General features: G+C 44.6%; 1 pseudogene; it reads right to left on the bottom strand.

Annotated features, from left to right (window-relative positions):
* Window positions 1-21,268: 21,268 nt before the first annotated feature.
* The window catches only part of LOC115067883, a 1,605-nt pseudogene continuing 798 nt past the window's right edge, over window positions 21,269-22,075 (bottom strand).

Below are 22,075 nucleotides of genomic sequence, written 5' to 3'. Positions count from 1 at the left end.
GTACTCAGAAATGCCAAGTCTAGAAAGATGACCGGGAAACTACGTTTTAATGAGCAGACCTCAACCCCACATGTGACCCTGACAGACATATTTCAAAGTACCAATTGTGAGTAACACTGAGATGCATTGTTAATAATTATTAATTATATTATTGTTATAAAGCCAAATTATATTAAAGTTTCAAGTGACCCAATAGATAGCTATTGTATTTGTCACTCAGGTTCAGGGAAAAAAAATCTTAAAAAGCAGTAAACAGATAGTGGCCACAATGTCATTCTGTTCCTACATAAAAGCTAGTAATGCACAAGGAACCCAGGAATGTCTGCACGCAGGTAGACTTCTGAAGACTGGGATCAGAGCAACTCATTGGAGAACAGGCAATGGAAGGGTAATAAGAGCCAGTCGTGAGGGGAGGACCAGAATGAGACTGTCTTCTGGATATAACCGGACCACCAGACTCACGAACTCACAGCAACTGTGGCTGCCTGCATAAGACCTGCACAAGATCAAACCAGCCAACACTCTAGCTGAGGAGCTACTGTCAGCTGATAACTTCTGGAGGAGGCAGAGCCAGTTTCCTTTAAAAGGATGGCTTATGGTAGTTCTGACCGTGATCCAGTGAATGGTCCCTCACCCGTGAGTGCATGGGCAGCCCAAATTGGGCTCGGTGGACAATTTTTTAAGAAGAAGAAAAGAAGTTGCGAGGGGTCTGGAAGTTAGGGGGAGAAGTGGAGAGGTGTATATGATCAAAATGCATTGTAGGAAATTCTCAATGAATAGAATATTACATTATAAAGCAAACAAGAAAGACAGTAAAGACCAGCAATTGCTTGTCCTAGCCCTAACAATCCGATAGGAGGAAGGCGAGATGTGCAACAATAATGCCAAGGAGGAAACACTGGGAGAAGAGACTAGTACCTCCCCCCAGTAGTACCCTGTGTTCTGTGGCCTGAATTTTGTGTATCCCACAATTCATGTAATGAAACTTGCTCATCAGTGTGATGATAGGAGTTGAAACCTGTGAAAGACGAGTAGTGTGAGGGTGGGGTCCTCACAAATGGGACTGAAAAGACCAGCACTCTCTCCTATCAATGGAGGGCACAGGAAAAAGGAGCCCTCTACAAACTAGAAAGGAGAGCCTCACTGATGCCGCCTCTCAGTATCTTACCCAGAGATTCCAGAACAATGAGAAATAAATTTATGTTGTTTATAAGCTACCTAGTCAACTCCAGGGAGACCAACGTACTATGCCCAGATAACTAGAGTTAATGTATCATTTGATGCTTAACAGTCTTTCACAGGTGAGTCAAATGAACCACAGCAGTATTAGCATTCAGATGATCAATAATTACTTTTGTTCCCTTTCTACACATTCCATAGGCACAACCACATTGTTTATTCATCCCCGTGGAACTATTTAGTAGAATGTTGCTCTGTTCCTGTGGTGTGTGTGGCTGCAACCCTTTGACCTCAGAGGTAGATCTAGACATCAAGTGATACCCTCTGAAATACACCATGAATGTTTGAAAAGATGGATGCATGACCCAAGCTGTCAGAGCCGTTCTAGAACTACCCTTCCCTTTCCCTCAGCTATCAAGCGACACACCTATTCTCCCCCCGCCCCCCGCCCCTAGGTTTCTGGCCCTAGGAACAGTGCAGCCTGGAGCCCTTGGTGGCTTTCTTTTCCTACCTCACAAATTCTTCCAAGAGGAGGCTAAGGGATACAACACTGGGGGTGGTTTTCAGCACTTGCCTCAAGTACACATAGAGTCTGCAAATCCTATAACTTTTTATGTGACCCCAAAATCTCTTGTTCTAATTTGCCATTTGGGCTATTGTTTTGGGAGGGGTTGGTTGGTTGGTTGTTTTTTTTGTTTTTTGGCTCTTTTCCGGTTGCAACAGAAAGAATCCTAGATGGATAGCATCCTTCCTTGTGTTTGTCTACCGGTATATCCCCGCACAAGCAGGAACCTGTTCCAGTTCTATCCCAGCCAAGAATCAATCATGGTTCAAGTTAACCTAAACTTACATGTGTACTTTTCCCAAATATATGAATCTCCAGAGCCCACTAGAACTTTGCTTTTCAAACTTAAGGGGAAAATAACAATGAAAACATTTTTTTTTTCCATTTCATTCTTTTTATTCTTGGGCCTTTGTTTTGAACCTCATTTGCCCCAGGTCTCTAGCCTATGAGATGTGTTTTGATTCCCATAAAAGCTGTGGTCACTTCCTGACTGTAATATGGAGGTGACTCAGAGTTAACTAGGGTCACTAAGGTGACTCCAGTGAGACCCTACTATCAAAGAAATCAATCTAGGACTGTGCCCCAGCACGGCTCCCACAGGTTGCTCGCTAAGGCGCCCCTTGGCAAAAGGCTTCCCCACCTCACTAGCCTCCCATTCCTGCCAATCAGAGCTGTGTTTCCATGGGAACTCCCGACCCTCCTAACTTCACACAGGCTCTGCGATTTCCTGGAAAGCTTTTTCTGGACTCCTCCAATCCGCAAACTGTACCAGGTTCTCATATACTACTGTGTAGTGATAAGACTACCTGTTGACACCTGTTGACGATTTAGAGTCCTGACATGGTGCTAAGACCTTTACATGCATGTCTATTGAAATTCTCAGTGCAGGTTAAAAGGTAAGTATGGTGATTTGTGCCCACTGAGAAACCCAAGATCTGTCTCTGCGTTAACACAAGACTCCAGACTGATCTCACAATGTTCCACCCACCTTTTCCTTCAAGGTCAAGGCAGGATGTACTCCCTACTCACCCTCTGTAAGTCTGACGATAGTTGCTATAAAAAGGCAGGGGTTGCATTTTCCCTATGTGGTGACCTATGGGCTTCTTGGCACTTCACCCTCTCAACCCAGGCTGGCCATGCCAAGGATCTCTCATGGAAATGGTTGCCAGTAACTGTCCTTGCCATCAGCATGCTCACCTTCAGCTGATTTACCATCATGGCTTGAATCTGAAGTGTCCTCCAGGGGTCATGTTTAAATCTTAGTCCCCAACTTGTTTTGCTATTTGAGGGTTATGGAACTCTCAGAAAATGTGGCCTTGGTAAAGGAAGTCAGTCACTACAGGCCGGCCTTGGTAGCTACGGCCATCTCTGGTTTCCTTCCAACTTCCTCTGCTTCCCTCCCTTTGCCATGTGAACAAGCTGTTGTATCACAATCACACCACACCTGTGAAACCATGATCCTAAATAAACCTTTCCTGTTGTAAATGGACTCTGTCGGGTATTTGTTACAGTGATGAAAAAGGTGACTCACACTCTCTGTACTATATTGATCCCAAAAGATATTTATTTCTGCCTATGGTGTGAGAAAACCACAGTGTAAACACCCCAGTAGAGAGGACTCTACGGAGAAGGAAAAGTGAGGGCAAAGGTCATACGGGTTGCTCAGTGTACACAGGTACTTGGGGCACGAGGGGACGAAAGGTGACATCAGAGAGGCAGACAGAGGACAGATGCAAATTCAAGGACATTACTTTTAAGAAGGGGAAAGCTGGGGCTGGGGAGATGGTTCAGAGTTAAGAGCAGTGGCTGCTTTTGCAGAGGACCCAGATTCAATTCCTAGCACCCATATGGCAGCTAAAAATCTGTAACTCCAGTTCCAGGGTATCCAATGCCCTCTTCTGACTTCCTCAGGCATTGCGTGACATGGGTGTACCTACTTACATGCAGGCAAAACTCTCATTCACATAATATAAAGTAATAAAGAAAGAAAGAAGGAGGAAGCTACTTTCTGCCCATGCCCATTAACCCTCCACAACACCAGACTGCCAACCCACAAAGTCACCTTCTGCTGGTTGGGGGTGGGGGCAGACTGTAAATATATACCTCCCAGTAGACACAGAAAAGGAAATCAATTTTGTAAATACATAATGTGGTTTGATCAAATCTACCCCCTACTCCTTGCCCTCCAATTCTTCCTGTATCCCCCACTACTTTGAAATCAGAACTTTTGAAAGAAAACACAGGCAAAGATAATGCTTTGCATAAATACGTTCCCTTGTTCTTTTTCCCAGGCTTCCAGAAACAGACAAATTTACTTGTAAATTGTCCTGCTGTGTCGGCCTTTATTGCAGGCCTTAGGAAGCTGCATCTGGGCCAGCTGGGATGCAGGCTGCCTTCAGGATTTCATGCATTCTCCACTCAGACAGCAGGAAGGGCAGCAGAAGCTTGATTTCCCTGCAGAGCCCAGCAGCGGCCCCATGGCCTGATTGCTTCTGATCAAAGCAAACCAAGAAGAGTGAAGCAGAGACATCTGTTCTTTCTGTCACTTGAAGCCAGCAAAATCCCTCAGTCAGTGTGGTCACTCAAAACCGAGGCAAAAGAAAATCCCAAATACAGGGGGCTGAGCAGCCAAAGTATGAATGTTGACTTCATTCCACCTTCTGTTGAGAAGGAAACCACATGTTGGCCTTCTTCCCGTGAGATGGCCTTGCGTGCAAACAGGACTACTGGACAACCACGCTTCCTGACCTAGGGCATGATTCGAGGCCCGACTTCAAGCTCAGTCTTTGCCACTTGTTATATATCATGCCTTTGATGAATACTTTGGCTCAGATCAATAAACTTTTAATTAGAAGCTGCTGGACACCATCATTTCTCACCTCGGTTGGTGCAAAGCTGTCTCCTAGGCTCCCTTGATGCCTTCTAACCCTCTCCATCTGTTCTTCATAAAACCATCAGAACCTCTCCTTCCTGCCCTCTGCAACTCCCAATTCCAATACGACATCAGGCTTCGGAGGTCCTTCCACTTTGTCTGGAAAGCCAGTCTTCCTTCAAACGCTGTGCTCCCGCATGACTGTTTCTCCCACCTTGAACATCCTACGCCCTCAGCCCTATCCTAAGTGCTTCATAAGCTGGCTCTTCTCCCTCCATCAGGGCTCCCTGTCCATCGTGCCTGAATTAGCTGATACCTCCCAAGTCTCATGACCCCCACACCATGTCTGACTCCCAGGATTCTGTAACTTTTAGGTCTTATCTCCAATATTCTGTGAGCTCTGAGAAAAGATCCCTTTCCACCGTGGAGGCCCCATGCTTAGGAGGTTGTTTAGCAAGGCTTCCATATCAATACCCTGGGTGATATGAGTGGGTGTGTAGATGAATAGATGGCAGGCACAGAAGTTACCTCTGAGTAAATGATCATAAATGAGAAGAAAGGATGTATCATTCAGAAACTTAAATACGGATAAACTAGAAGAGGTAGCCACAGATTGACTATCACCAGAGTAGAAGTACGGGTGAGAAGGGAAAGGCTAGCCCTGAAAGAGGCTCAGGAAGGCTTCCGGGAAAAGCAACCATCTGAGCTGAATGGGGATGGACAGGTGTAAGGGAGGGGAGGGGAGGGGAGGAGAGGGGAGGGGAGGGAGAGGCAGGCGATGGCAGGAATGGAGAGTAAAAGTCTCAGCCCACAAGTGCTCATGGGAACCTCATTTGTAAGAACTGAGCTTCACATCTGTGAGCTGTTTCAGGCAATGAGGCTGATGTTATAGGTCCACAGAGAAAGTAGGAGACAGATCTGGTAAGCAGGAGGAGACTAAATCCAGGGAAAGAGAACATCCAACAGACCATGTCATAGGAAGGATAGAGTTCAAGGAACATGGACTTTAATCGAGGCACAGAGTAAATAAAAGAAAAATAGGGACCAGATCATAAAGAGGAGGGTGTTAGGAGAGGGAGGAAGAAAAGAAAGAAGAGAGGGGAGAGAGGGAGAGAGAGAGATTAGGAAAAGGAGGAACAAAGGTCAATGGGAAGTCAAGCAATAAAGTTTGCAGAGGAAAATGAGAATATGGAAATGGTTACCCATATTCTTGTTACTGTGTGGCCAAACAATGTTAGAGAATCACAGAGATCTGGAATGGTGAGCATGCTGGAGAGCTTTAGTGTCAACTTGACACACCTGGGTTGAGGGACCCTCAATTGGGGAATTTCCTTCATTGGACTGGCCTGTGGCCATGTCTGAGAGGCATCTCCTTGATTATTGAGTGATGTGGGAGGGCCCAGCCCACTGTGGATGGTGCCACCCCTGGGCAGGTGGACCTGTGTTGTATAAGAAAGCAGGCTGAGCAGGGGGCCGGGGAGCATGCCAGTAAGCAGTGTTTCTCCATAGCCTGTGCTCCAGCTCCTGCCTCCAGGTTCCTGCCCTGAGTTCCTACCTTGGGCTCCCGGATGAACTGTGACCTGGGAGATGTAAGCTAAATAAACCCTTTCCTCCCCAAGTTGGTATTGGTCAGAGTGTTTTGTCACAGCAATGTAGAAACAAACTAGGACACTGGGGCAGTAGGCTGTCAGACTGCTGTGCACTGAGCAGAAAAATGAGAGATGAGGAAACGGAATGGACCCAGAGAAAAATCCCACCCATCCAAGATCCTCTATCGGGAAGACCAAAGAGGAATGAAACTAAAATCAGACCTGAAAAAGGTAGGTGTAAAATAGTCCATCATTTTAGAATAAGTTCTTGGTCATGTTTTTAAGGTGAAAGAATCTCCGGGAACCAGGCAAAAGGTCAAGGACACAGGAAGGAAGTGGTTGACCAGTAGCTTGGAGAGCTGAAGACAGGGCTGGGTCATACACAGAAGAGGAGCTGTCCATGTGCAGAAGGAAGGGCCTGGCCTGGGAGTGGGGTGAGCATACAGGGCTAGGCAGAGGGGCGTGCAGGTAGGACGATAGGAACTGAGAAAACCCTCAATTGGCTCCCTCAATGTGAACTTGTCTGGGATGCCTCATTCTCTTCTGCTGAATATGGACAATGCGTTTCCGGTGTGAAATGGGCTGAGGATATGAGAGGATTCTATAGCCCTATGGTGCACCTACACCATGACCATGTAAAATGCTAGTCTATGAAGCTCGCATATGCCTGGGAGAAATTCTAACATTTTCATTTAATTCAAGGGAATGAAGACAGATCATATTAACTTTTTTCTAAGTTAAAAAAAAAATAGAAGTAGGTGAGTCCAAGTGAGTGTTTACAAGTGTTCTTTCACCCCAGAAGCTAAGTCTACCAGCACTAGACTGCTTAGAATAGGTCAAACCCGATGAAATGGCCATTTTTGCCCATCAAAATATGTTGAATACCAGCAATGTCACGTGTTTGAACCTAATGCACACCCTATCACCCACTGCTTTCTTCACCGAAAATGTACACCAGGCTGTGCTCCTGCCTTAAAGTCAGACACTGACAGCCTTCCTTCCACACCCTATCACCCCCTAAGGTCCTTGGTCAACTCCTGCCCATTCTCTGGTAGCAGAGGAAAGTATCATTTCTGCCAGAAAAGTTTCTTTGAGCACCTACCTACTGTTACATAACTGTATTGCCACCGACTTGGTAGTTTGAATTAATGGTTATTTATTATCCTTCAGTTTCCATGGGTTAGGAGTCCAGGAAGTGCTTACCTGAATTCAGAGCATGTGTTGTTTTTATCTCAAGACTAACCAGGGAAGGATCTGGCCTAGGCTCCCATGGTTACTGGTAGAATCCCCTTCCCAGACAGCTGTTAAACTGAAGGCTTCACTTCACTGGCTGTTGGCTGGAGGACACCTTCCTTTCCTTACTGTGTGACCTTTCCAAAGAGCAGCTTACAGCATGGCCACTTCCACTATCAAAGCAGAAAGAAGGGTCATACCACAAGGTGGATGTTATATCCTGTGTAAAGTAGGTATACAAGTGATATGGATCTCCTTCACATTATCCTTCTGTGGGGAGGGTGACTATACAACGGTCTGAGTGTTGGAGGTGAGGTCATCAAGGGCCACCCCTGTTCGTCATATTGTCACTGTGACAAATGGCCTGACATAACTTCAAAACAGGAAAATTTCATTTTGGCTCCTGGTTCAGAGGTTCCAGTCCATGACTGGGTGGCTTCTTTATTTCTGAACCTGTGTTGAAACAGAACCTTGTAATACAGCAAATGTTATTCTCATCTGAAGAAGGAGGGAGGAAGAGTCAGGAGGAGAGGAAAAAAGAGAGGAAGACGAAGAGGGAAGGAGAGGAAAGGGGAAGAAGGAGAGTGAGAAGGAAGAAAGGCGTGTCCTTCCCACCAGCCTGGTGACGAAGCCCTCGTGGTTGTCCTCGTGATTGTCCAAGCCTTTGGGGGGAACGCCTCTACTTCAAACTATAATATCATCTGAGAGTTTATCTCCAGCAACCAAAAGGCTGAAATGTAGCTCCTCTGTGTTCCCACTCAGGCACTGGTCCAACTTCATCTTTGTTACCTGACCATAGTGGTTTTCAGTTTATATATCTTTCTGTCCTACTAATCTGAAAGCTTTTTTATGGAAGGCATCACGTCTTGTTCATCACATTACCATAAGTAGCCAAATGGCTGGTAGAGAGGAAACAGTGAGCACTTGACAAATTTACTAATTAATGGCATTGGCAAGGCAGGACAACCCAGGCCAAAAAGCACATTATAGGCTATATCAATTTTCAGTAGGGTCTGGATATGGTAAATCCAGTTATTATGTTGCAAAGTGAAATTACAAAACTAAAATTGGATGAATGAAATAATTAAAGGAAATTTCAGTGCCCTAATGAACAGAGATGGTAAATGACATTACACGACACCACATCGAAGACTGGGCTCTGCTCTGATCTGAGGTGTGTGCTCTTGTTTCACAGTCAGAGCCACTCTGCAGATAGGAGTTTTGGAGTTGGTGTTTCTTAATCTTTGTCTTTACAACAGATAAAGAGGAAAGGCCAGAATCTGAGAGGAGAACAGGGAGAGGTTACAACAGTGAAGGCAAAAGATAGGAAGTACTCAAATTAAGGCATTTAGTGCACAGAGCTATAGACACTCCACAGAAATGGAAGAAAGCAGATGGCAGGTAGTCAAACCCAGTTTCCAAAGCAAAGGAGCTGCCCCAGGTTGCTTTCTGTTACTGTGATAAACATCATTACCAAAAGTAACTTAGGGGAGGAACATTTGTTGTAGGGCTTATGACTTCAACAAAGACAGGAACTGAAGCAGAGACTATGGAGAGATCCTGTCTCTCAGGCTCACATTCAACTACCTTTTGATAGACCTATCTGCCCAGTGGGCTGGGCATTCCTACATCGATTAGTAATCAAGAAACTGCTCCCACAGACATGCCCACAGGCCAGTATGATGCAGGAAATTCTTCAGTGAGGTTTCCTCTTCTCCCTAATTTTCCCATGTCAGATGGCTTTGATTTAGCCTTTGTGACCATCAATATTTTTAGCTATTCCCTGTGGCCCCTATTTCCTATTGCTAAATTAGCAGGAGGATTAAAAGAATTAATGAAAATATAGCAAGTAGCACAGTACATGGTATTGAAACTTACAAAGCTACTGTTATTTGTCCAAGCTAATTGTCTTACTGTGTTCGCAATTTGAATGCCTAGTTTTGCACTAGAGCATTAAGCAGTCAAGTTTGCACAGGTCAGACTATGAGACTGGGCATTTGATTGGGGATACAGGTAGCCCTGCTGCTCTACTCAGGTCCTGTCCAAGAAGAACTCTGCCTTTTTTTTTTTTTTTAACCCAGGAGTTGTTATATAATTCCCTTGCTGATAGTCATCCACTGTATCAACACCCTTAGCTATCCATGCTAAAATCACTAGCAACATTATTGATTCAAAAACCCAAATGGATACACAGCTAAATCAACAAGACAATCTAGCTACATACCATTGTGGTCCAAAGGAAAAAAGAAAGAAAGAAAGACACAAGTTAGGAGACCTGATTTCTGGTAAAAAAGTGCTACTGACTTCCTTTGTGATCCTGAGAAAACCATTTTCTCTCATTAGGTCAAAGTTTGATCTTTTTAAATAGAATAAATTAAAGCACATGCTTGGATAGCTTTTCCATTTTAATGGATGGTTTGTAGAATTATTTTGTCCCCTCTGAAAAGAAAAAGAGAACCAGTGAGGTAAAAATTACCCATTCTGTCTGCCAGATCATTCTTGCCTGTTGGCAGATACATGGTGGTCTAGCTGTTTCTATGGTGCATGAAGTTTGATTTGTCCCAGTGACTTGTTTTGGCCCATGAAATGTGAGAAGTGGCTTGGATCACTTTCAGTAGCAAGGTTTAGGAAACTATGCATACTCCTTCCATCCCGTCTTTCCCTCTGACATGTAAATAAGCATCATAAAAATATTGCAGAGGGTACAGCTCATCACCCTGGTCCTGAGTGACTACAGTGAGCAGAGTCCTCCCTGATGGCTGACATCAATTCACTGAGATGATGAGGTAGTTGTTACTATAGCCTATCCTGAACGTACAAATGGGCAGGATAGGATAACCCAATCCAAAAGGAACAATTCTGATCATATGGGGGAATGGATAAAATCAAGAGCTAGAACTTTTTGCTTAATTGCAGGTCCCTTGCATCAGATACAATCTCCAGGCCATGGCCTTGACTCTAATATCCCATACATTCGGATTTTCAGTGCCCAGAAACTTCAAGGGATTGCATTCTGTGATGTGCTTGATGCTGCGGTTAGATCCAGGAATGCTTGATATATATCCAAGAGGGGCTCAGGCCCATAAAGACTATCTCTAATAGGTAGCAAACTTGTATGCACCTCTGGCCATGTCAGACAAAGAAAGAAGGAAAGTTGGCCTCTGGTCTCTTTAACTGCTCGGTGTTCAGAGGGAGACTGGGACTCTGAGGAGAGGGTCTGGCATACTGTTCAGATTCTGACTAACTGTGAGTCTGAGATTCAGTCACACTTGGGAAAAATAACCCTATAAAAGTCAAGCTATTAGAGAGCTCTCCAGATAACAAACAATAGCGGGCAGCGGGGTGACTTTGTATAAAGGGAGGGGCGATTATGAGTGAGGTATTCATCTTTCCTTGAAAAGGGCTGGTGCACGTGCCTGGAAGGAACAGGCTTAATAAATGGTGGTGGTGGAATGTAGGTTAGCTCCAGAAGGAGAGAGTGTCAAGGAGGGTTATGAAACACCGAAGTATGTGACGGATGAGGTCATGTCATCTGCTCCCCCTGAAGCTCACCAGGGAGGAGATGGAAAGTCTTTCTCAAAGTCAGACGCTGAGGAGCAAGTCCAGCTTAGTCAGGTGGGAGCTGGAGCTGCAGGCCACTGGAGCAGACAATAAATTACTCTCCTCCTTTGTACCCAGGTCTCAACAAACAGAAATCAGATGAATGGAAAGAGGTCAAAATAGCATCTTTTTAGTCATGTACAAGTCTAAACTGATGGGCATGGCTTAGAGAAACAGTTAAATGAGCCTGTCAAATAAAAATGGAGAACAAAATCAACCGGCCCCTGGTCCTAGCCACCTGGGACCTGGGGAAGCCCTCTGGCCCCAGCAAGAACTTTCAGACTAGTGCTTTCTCCAAGCAAACTGCTCATGCCCAGATTTACCTCATCATGCCCCCATAGGAAAGTCACTGCTGTGCTTGGGGTAGAACGAGGAAACCAGGAAGGAACTTCCATTCAGTGGGCTCCACCGCATGGAAAGAAGAACGGGTTTCAGGGGGTATGAGAATCCCTCGCCAGCACCAAGTGCTTCCCACATGGTCCCCACTGAGTGACATCAAAGCGCTACATCTACATGTTCAATATTTTGCTCAGTTTCACAACCCTGAGTGGAAAGTGTTTGTGCCCTGTCTATGACTCACAGAAAGTGCTGAGAGGCTTTCAGCTGGTAAAGGTGGAGCCAGACGGAGGTGGTCTCCAAGGCTTCTGATTCCAATTTCACTGTCTGCTGTTTCTTTGTTTTTATGCAAAAGTCCCAGCAAAGGTCAGTCCCTGACTCAGAGGAAATCTTACCAAAGAAATGCCCACAACGTAGGTATTCCTGTTTGTAATGACTTCTTCACTTCTGAAGGTGGCATTGCCCGTGACATTGCCGTAATGGCTGAAGAGCATGTGAGCAGCTCATGAATAAAATATTTTTTGTCCAGAATTTTTTCTCTATACTTGGTGATAATGCAACCAGAGAGAGAAAAGAATCTGGATGCCCACAGTTCACTGTATAAACCGAAGACCTGCTAGCAAGAACGACGGAAGGATTTGCTCAGGTTTGGCAGTTGAACCTCGCTGAGGCAATTCCAAGTTCTACTCCCACTTTTTTCCTTCATCAGGACACAGGCACCTGAGCACCCAACGTGCACTCAGATCAATACCTGTGATCTCAGCATCAGCACTGCCAACCATGAGAACAGATCCCAGCTTACATGCTCACTACCCAGATGACTATAGGCAGGTCACCCAGACATTTTGCATCTTGACATCATTATCTCTAAGAAAATAGCAAATAATCATGTAAACAACCTTACTGGTGAATTTTTGAAAGTCACAAAAGAGAAATAATGAAAAGCGAGTTTTTTGAGTAACTCAGTACATGGAAAAAGAATGTTTGACGCTCACCTGCCTCTGCATGATGGGGCGTACCCAGACAGGTGTTGTTACTGACCTGCGTATAATTGTATCTGCTGCATTCAAGGGCTGAGATGGCTCTGCTTTCGTCCTTATAGCCTTTTCCAGATTGGAGGGCTAGCAATTTCCTTTTCAGTTTCTCATATCTTCATGTCTTGAGAAAAAGATGCCTCAAGCTTTGACTTCATGCTCAAGACTCTGGAGAGCACCTGATGATGAGCCTGAGGGGACAGCCTCAGGCCACGCAAAAGGAGAGAGAAGATGGGACTGGTTCTGGCTGACCTACGAGCTGAGGTCTAACATGTTTATAAAATGCATTAAATACTTTTCCAAAGGGAGAGTTTCCATTTTAAGTTAATAAACCCCTCAAGGAAGTAAATGGAGCAAACAGTTCTGGCTGAGACATTTCTGTCCAGAAATTTTTCCCTATACTTGCTGATAATGGAAGAGAAAGAAAAGGGAATGTTTTCAAGGGGGGTATTGCTTCTGTGGAAGAAAGGGTCTACATACTGAGCACTTTCTGGTGTCCTCCTCCGGTATATGAAAATGCAGTTCCACGGAGTTACCCGACGTATTCCTACTGCACACATTACACAACAGAGGGGGAAAGATGGTGGGAGATACTACAATGCACAGAGAGTAGAATGAATCAAAGACAGCTGCATGGTGATCAGCCTGAGAGATGGGCAGAAGGATTCAACCAGTCTGTTCATGAGGACCCATGAGTAGTACAGCCCTCACCCTGAGGTAGCCTGCCACCCAGAGCACAAAGATCTTGTCCTCACAGGAAACACATGCTCCTACAATGAGATGACTGACAGCAAGCACACAAGTGATTTGGAGTTAGCAGTGCTGTAGGAAAAGAAATATGGCATTTCTGATCGAGAGAGCGTGGGAGGAAAGAGGAGAGAAGGGAGAGTAAAGGAGGCCACATGAGATGACACCAGCAGAGTGAAAGGGGGTCACCATTTCACTGCCAAAGGGAATAAGCTTCCAGATAACAGGTGAGCAGTCACAGGGCTCCTGAGTTAAGGTCTGGTGTGTTGTATTGGGGAACAAAGGCAAGGGAATTTGCACTGAAGCACAGTAAGTTAGGAGACAGTCACACCGATGAAGTCCAGGAAGTGGGTTCTACGGCACTGGATTAGAGCAACCTGGGTAAGCATACTTGGTCAGAATGTGTGGTTTGTATTCAGGACAGATGATATAGTCTATCCTCATGTGTGGTTTGTGTTCGGAACAGAGAAGTAGTGTCCACAACTGAGCTGTATGTGGAGGCAGAGTTGGAGTGTCAGGGTTCCCCAGGCCTCAGCCCCTGCTACCTCATCTGGAAATCTTATATATGCTGACACCTAAGCGATCAGCTTTGTACCTTGATATTGAAAAACTTTTCTGTGATTCAAGAGAGCAGTCAAGACTGTGGATCGGCACTGCAAAAGGTAAAGGAGACAAAAGGTTTGGTGACGACACATTCCTCGAAAAAGCTCAGAACTGCAGAATCTGTCTCCCACTGGAGTTAGAGCCTCTCAGAATCCATCAGCCCATCTCTAGAACACCCACAGATCTCACACTTTGATTACGAACCTAAACGTTCCCTCATTCCTGAGACACTGGGCAAGGATCCTACCAAGGATGCCATCTTGAGCATGGGGACAAAGGTCCACATCTCTCTTTCCTTCTGCAGAATGCCTACATACAATGCCACTAGGCAAAGGTCTGAATGCTGGCTCTCCAAAACACCCAAGAGCTTCAGTCAACGTTTTAGTGCCCATTCCAGTATGTAACCTTGAGATGAGTCACGAGTCACTCAGCCTCTCTACTCGCCTAGGCTCACAACTTCCCACCTCCCACCCTCATCCTTCATTTCCTACTGGTGACGGTTTCCTGATATGACCACCTTCTCTAGGATGTGGATCACCATGAGGGCAACATTCCATCCTCATTACTTCTTGACTATGCAATCAGTGCTTTGCCGGTTGCACAAGCCATTCATTGTGTGTGCGCCATATGCGAGGACCAGTGTGACTCCTTAAGCTGGCAGTCACAGAGCTGGAAAGTGACCAGAGAAACCAGCTCAACATCTCCTTGACAAATGTGGAAACTGAGACCTGAGGATGGTAATAAGTTGCCTTTGTATAGAGTTGTGCACGTGTTTTAGGATTTGCGGTTTAAGACCACCCTGTGGGGCAGAGCTCTTCCTTTCTCCCAATCCACACTGGTGAATAACAAAACCTAGGATTGGAGAAAATGACTAAATTCATTGGCTTAGTAAGAAAGGGAGCCAGAGCCCAGCATACACAGTCCATCAAAAATACTGTTGTCTTTACTACTAAAAGCTCCATGTACTTTGGCTGTGACCCCAGAGTAAATCTTATTCTATATATATTTTTTTTTTCTTAAACTACAGTCCAGGTCACTTCCCTTAACAACACAAGCTAAGTTTCTAAACTTCTAAAAAGCAGGTCAGTCTTTCATTACACAACCTTTTCCTAGGGTGATTTCAAGTGACTCCTTGGAATTAAAAGCCAAGAAACAAACATTGGAGAATTGCACTGGAAAAAAGACATTGTGAGCTATTTGCAGCCTGGGTCTTCCCTTAGTGTCAGCACTCCGTGGTTCCCGGATCGCTGTGGGGGTGGAGCTCCTTAACTGTGTTGGACATTCTCTCCTGACATGGTGAAGAATTTATTTCACTAGAGATTCATGATTCCTGTAGACAGATCAAAGTTTTCTCTACATATTATGCTTTGCATTTAAAAAACAGCACAAAACAATAATGTGTTTTGTGAATTCTGTTTTTTCCCCCCTCTGAGCTAATGTTGTAAAAACCAATCTGACTCCACTCCTTGCCCCTATCCTCCATGGCTATAAAGTCACAAATCAGGCGTAATGATGCTGTTCTCCTTAAAGATTCACCAAAGCATTTCGGCCAGCCTGGCATACCAGTAATGAAATTTGCATTATGCTTACAGGACTGTTTTATTGATATAAATGGACTTTTGTACCCAAATGACTGAAGAGCTATTCTCTAACATGGAAGGGTAGGCACTCACTCTCTGCACCAGGACCCCACTCTGTCGCCTTGACTGACTGTGTCAGAGTGAAGGAATGAAGAGGGGAGTCCTGCTGCTCAGTGCAGGGACCTTTGTGTGTCTGAACCCAAGCTTCTCCCTTCTTCCCTCATCTCCTGCGCTCTCTTTTCAGCCTGCATTCAGGCTACTGATTCTCTGAATCCCGCCGCAAGATGTTTGGTGTGTGCCTGTATTGGGTGGGCGTAACAAAGATGAACACTCCCACTTTAATACCTGGCCAGCTGCAGGGGACCTAGGCATGGATGGAACAACTGGGCTTTCTGAAGGTAAAGAAACTGAGGTAAAAGCAAGATTCTGGGACCAACAAGTGGGGAGCTGAAGAAGAAACTCTGCCTGACTCTCCCTCGGCATGGGAAATCAATGTCTCCAGGAGACCATGGTGGAGGGTTGAGGAACCCAGATCCAGAATGAGTTTCCATAGCACCTCCCTGACACCCTCTATATGTCTCCTGGAACGTGTGCCCAAATAATGTTGCAGGATGTATGTAGGAACCGACAAAGGAGTGAAAATACATAGCCCTTTGCTCCCAACATTACCCTGCCTTGCAGCCTCCTGTGACTGTATTCATCAGTTACATGAAGCATATTTTCTACCATGTCTGTATTTGGGCCAGTAAGTCTCACAGTTGCTCTTTCATTGTCATGAAATTGCCATTGCCAAAGACATATTTGTTTCATATTTTATTTATTATTTTAGGTGTATGAGTGTATTGCCTGCATGTATGCACCAGGTCATGCAATGTCCACAGAGGTCAGAAAAGGGCATTGGATCCCCTGTAACTGGAGTTAAGGACAATTGTTAGCTGCCATGTGGCTGCTGGGAATTGAACCCGGGTCTTCTGCAAGAGCAGCCGTTGCTCAAAACTACTGAGTCATCTCTCCAGTCCCCTAAGAAGTACTTGACCCCCGTCTGCCCCCTTGTGTCCTCTCCCTCCCTCCCTCTCCTTCCCTGAGTCATCTCTCCAGTCCCCTAAGAAGTACTTGACCCCCGTCTGCCCCCTCTCCCTCCCTCCCTCTCCTTTTACTCCCACAGCCTATCTTCTTTTTTCCCTTTTTTGAAGATAAGGCCTTGCTATGCAGGCCAGGCCTTCAGCTCAAGGTCCTCCCGTCTCCATTTCCAAATGCTAAGATTACACGATTGCTCCACTACACTTAGCTGTGTTTTTATGAGAGAGAGAGAGAGAGAGAGAGAGAGAGAGAGAGAGAGAGAAAGAAACCATGTGTGTATTCAGAGGTTACTATATATTTTATATATTTTCAGAGGTCTTAGTCCATGGGAAGCCCAAAATGTAGCTACCTTCCTGCATTGCAGGGGTACAATTTTCATCTGATTCTGTTCTGACGACTTGCTGGGCCCTAAGTCTAATCAAGTGTTTCCTACTGTCCCCAAATGTGCCCCACCAAGATGGAAAGTCTCTTACCCAGCTAAGTCCTCCTTGGCCAGACCAACAATAGCCACCATACCCTCAGTCTCACAGATTTAGCTCCTGACAGCCATGGCATCCTTCAAACAGGCCCATCACATCTTCCCACAGGAACCAGCAGTCACCCACCCTCCTATATCCCATGCCCACTGCTGGATCACCTCATTTCAAAGTAAGCCCCTGCAGTCTTCATGACATAAGCTACCCCAGCTTTTGTTATCAAAAGCACACATCTGAATATTTATTCAAAAGTAGTTCCACTTACCATGTACAAACTGATAGTCAAAATTTTATGACTGTAGAACGCTTTATCACCAACTGGTATGACAAGAGACCCTTTGCTTCAAGGTAAGGTTAACTGACTGTGCAGTTTAACTTCTGTGCTCCCAAGTCCAGCTCAGCTCAGGGATTCACTTGAAATTGTAGAGCTGTTATCCCTGCTTCTGTGTGGGTTCTGTGAAAACATTTCCTTCATAATTCACCCCCACCAAAAACATCATCACAAAGGACCATAAGGACTTGAGATCTCAACATCCAAGAGTTACAGCTCAATGGAGGGGACTGAAATGGCATCAGAGCTTCCCACAAACGTAAGTGGGCAAGGAAGCAGAGAGCAGGGGAGATGTGCCAGTCAGGAGGAAGGGGGTGTAAGACCATCCACAGAGATTTGCAATCAAGAACTCATACCCTATGAAGCTAACCCATCAACACAGGAGTTTTACAGGGTCCTTAAGACAGGGGTAGGAAATAGGCCATGCTGCAAAGGAACCAGCAGAGTGGGAAGGAGCCTGCTCAGACTCATTCACTAATTATCCAGGCTGATGGTCTTAGGAAATAAAAGAAACAGTGTAACTGAAGTCTAATACTTGAACATCATCCATCAGGAAAAGACATCAAATGTTCTCTGAGAACTCACAGGCTCAAAGGGGTTAATATATGGAATGAGATGAGGTGGATTGGATTTGAGCTTGGCTTGAAGAAGAGCATGCTAACACTGGCACCATTCAAAGATGAATGGTTCTGAGTGGGGGAAAGGTTTCATTTTATCTTACACTTTCAGGTCACAGTCCATAATTAAGAGAGCTGAGGACTGAAAATCAAGTCGGGAGAAGAAACCATAAAGGAATGCTGCGTGCTGCCTCACCAGCTCATTCTCAAATAACTTCATCATAGAGAACCACTGGCCTAGGATTGGTGCTGCCCACAGTGGGCTGGGTCCTCACACATCAGTCATCAGTCAACACAGTCCCTCACAGGGACGAATACTGGCCAATCTTATTTAGGAAATCCCTCAATTTAAGACTCCCTCAGATGACTCTAAGTTGTGTCAGTTTGACAGCTGAAACTAATAGAACAGTCCTCTCAGAAGCTAGTGTTTGGTGGATGGAACTACAACAGAAATTTTAGGAGTATTATCAAGGACACTCAGCATCTTCAGGGAGGATATGGGATTAGATAAGTTGGAAGATTCATTCCAGCAAAGTTTAATAAATCACAGTTTCTTAATCTGCTCTCAGCCCCACAGAGTTCCAGAGCAAATAGACCAACACTTCTAGCCCAAGTTATTTCCCTTGAGTTTCTTTATCTCTTACAAAAACATCAATAAGTAAAAATAATCTGAAAATAAGGGGTATACTAAAACAGTGGGCATTTCTGTATAAAACATTTCAGACTTGTTAAATAATGGTACTTGAATGATCAAGGCAAGAGGACTCATTATTTTGGTAGTACAGATAATTAAAAAAGAAACCTACATTAGTTTAAAATGAAAGGTTGTTCCTCCCAAAATAGTGAAGGTAGCAATGTTACAATGAGTTTTGCTGTGAGCAGGTTAAGACCAACCCACAGTAGTGCTGATCCACAAATGAGGATTTGGGAAATTATATTCTAAAAAAATGATATGTCCACTAGCATATCACCATGTTGCTATTTTTGTGTTTCATGATTTAAAGATACATTTAGAAACTAAAAGGAGCACTTTGCAATGTTCATATCTGAATGTAATCTTCCAGCAGCAAGAATCACGGCTGTTAGGATTCTATTCATGCAACACCTCACAAATCATTAGTGCCTTGAGTTGATGAAGCATTTGCACATCGCTAATTTCCCGGGATGCCCCTCGTAACCATGGAGGGTGGAGCTGCATCACTACTGCTGTTATCTCATTAGTGCACAGCGCCACGTTACATATCTACATGCAGCTGGCATCCTGGTTGGGTATGTGACGTACAATGTATGAAGTTGGGCAGCCCTGTCCCCTTATCTGAATATGACAGCTTATTTTCATGTGCTGCGCACACCCTTGAGAAATGTCTTATAAGGATATATAACTTCCCTAAGAATGGACAAGCTTGGGGAAGCCGTTCTAAAGAAGCATATGCTTACAAGAAAGTGGATTCAAGGTATTCTAGAGAAAGGAGAGTAGTCAGGCAAGCTTCTGATTACAGGCTTCATAGAGCCACAAGTCCAGCCACTTGCTCCAAGAGCTGGACAGATGTGAAGAGCTAGTATGAATGGCTTGAGATACAAATAAGCTCACACTGTATAGTCCCATCTGTTTGTGCCTGTCTATCCTTCTGCCTTCTCTAGCTCCCTAAATGTGACCATCTATACCACTTCTCAGTTGTAAACCCGGGGTATCACCCCAAATAGCTCTCTTTCCACAGCCGTTACCTTCCACCAGTTGCCAGAGACTGCCTAAGCTATTTTCAGACCCTTGCTCTGGGATGAGCCCCCTCACCTCACATAAATTCTGTGCCCTTAACTCCACCAAGGACATTGTACAAAGGCTTGGTCTACTCTCTTCCAGACGACATCCACAGACCAGCCTAAGTTAAGGGCAAATCTAATCAATGCACCCCAGCATAAAACATTCAGTCACTTTGCTTCTCATTGATAACCAAACCCACACCCTCATCAGCATCCCCATGACCCTGTTGCCCTCCCACCTTCCTACTCCCCTCACCTCATCTCATCTCTATCCTACATGTTCATTGCAGACCTGCTCACCTCCAGCTGAGCGCTCAGGTCTGCATCCCATTTCATGGTGTTCCTGGCTCAGAACTCTGCCTGATTCTCCTGCTCGTTTATCTCTTCACTGTGGTCTAGGTCTTTACTTCCTGAAAGGAAGATTCCTCTATCCATAAACTAAGTCATCAATTGAGCAATCGCACTCCCCCTCACTCACTCTCATAACACCAAAGACGTTTCATCTTTCACTTTCTCTATTGAGATGAAATCATTATTTTACTTCCCTCTAAACTCAAAACTAACCTGCAAGGATGTACTAATTGTACCTGGTTTTGTTCATTTATACATGCTCTGGTAAAACCATATGAGCTACTGCATTAGGAGAGTTAATGAAATGATTTTGGAAACAAAAAAAAAGTGTTCAAAAAGAATATAGAGTTGGCTTTTCGTGTTTTTTCTTAATTGAGCTTTTGTACATTTCATACAACAGTTCTTAATCAAATTTAGACCCCCTCCCCCATCCGTGTCCCCACACATACCTCCCACCCCCGCCAGACCTCATGCATTCCAGCATTACATGTTAAGTCCTATCCAGTCAAGCATTTGTACCCAGATGTCCTTTGGTGTAAGTTCACCCACTGGCGTCTAGTCAGCCTATCTAAAGATTGTAGGAAAAGCCCACTCTTCCTCACCCAGTAGTAACCAGTCTCTAACAGTTCCCAGGACAGGGCCAGCCTGCCACCCATTACCCTAGATCCACTCTGAGCACATATCAGATTGAGTTGACATGGGCCTTGTGCACAACACCACCATTGTCACAAGTTCCACATGTGCAAGCTTCTAGTGGCCTGCCAGCCTCTGTTTCCCTGTGTTCATGGACCAACCCTGGCTCCTACAATCTTTCTGTCCCCTCTTCCACAATGTTCCTGGTGCCCTTTGTATCTGTGGGTTCCGTACCCATGAATTCAACAACCATCAGTCAAAAGTACTTTTTTCAAATCATATGTTTGCTGTACATATACAGACATTTTCTTATCGTTGTTCCCTAAACAATGCAATATAGCAGATATTCCCATAGCACTTGTGTTGTATTAGATATTGTGAGTAATCTACAGCTAATTTAAAGTATGCAAGAGGCTACTATAGGTCATATGCAAGCACACTGCCATTATAAGGTAATTGAACATCCACAGATTTTGGCACTCGTGGGAAGGGGTATCATGGAACAAATTCGCTGAGGCTATGTAGAGGGAATTGTACTAAGGAGTTAGAATGTTCACGGTTCTAAGAAGACCTGATAACTGGGATTTGGTTATCTTGGTATTCAGAAGGGAGAGATTTGGCTAGCTAGGCATGGAGAGGAAGGCTGGAGTGGGAGCAGCCACTGCAGCACCCTGAGGTTAGTTATGAGACCTCAGACTCTAGTGACCTGTAGTGGAGGGCAGAGTGGAAAACTGTTAAGGGGAAGAAATCATTAGTTGAGTAGATGCCACAAGTCCATTGAAAGCACTGAAAGTGAAATCAGGACATGAGTTGAACTTGAATAACTGACAGGTGAATGGTACCTTACAAGGAGCAGAGATCAGAAGCAGAAAGAGGTGTGCAGGATGTATTAGTTTCTAGGTTGCTGTAACAAATTACCATAAATTACATAGATCAAAACAGCAGAAACTTTTCACAGGTCTAGTGATCCAAATTCTGAAAGATATTGCTAGAAGGACTTGTTCTTTCTGAGTACTCTGAAAGAGGGTATTAGAAACAACATTCTCCATAGTAACAGAACCAAAAAAGTAGATGAGAGAGAGAGACAGAGACAGAGACAGAGAGATAGAGAGGCTATTATTTTAGTAGGCTGTGGAACTTATGGAAGGTCAGGCCCAGATAGTAGCATAAACCACTACAGATGAGTCTTTGAAGGTTATAGCAACCCCCCATTTCTCTTGGTTACTCTGATTCCTGCTCTTTTGTGAGGTAAACAGCCTCTCATACATATGCCCAGTGCTGTGGTCTGACCATCTCTACTGTGTCTTCTGCACCATGATAGACTGAAACCTTGTGAAACCAAAATCCAGAATACATCTTTACTCACATTGTTTCTCTAGCATACTGTAGTCATAATTACATGAAATATCTAAGAAGGTAAGTATGTAGATGAGAGATAGATGATGATGATAGATAGATAGATAGATAGATGATAGATAGATGATAGAT

Source organism: Nannospalax galili, unplaced genomic scaffold (assembly GCF_000622305.1).
Source record: "Nannospalax galili isolate Female #2095 unplaced genomic scaffold, S.galili_v1.0 scaffold847, whole genome shotgun sequence".
Classification (NCBI taxonomy): Eukaryota; Metazoa; Chordata; class Mammalia; order Rodentia; family Spalacidae; genus Nannospalax; species Nannospalax galili.
Note: the sequence above shows the minus strand (reverse complement) of the source record. Positions and strands in the feature narration are given on the sequence as shown.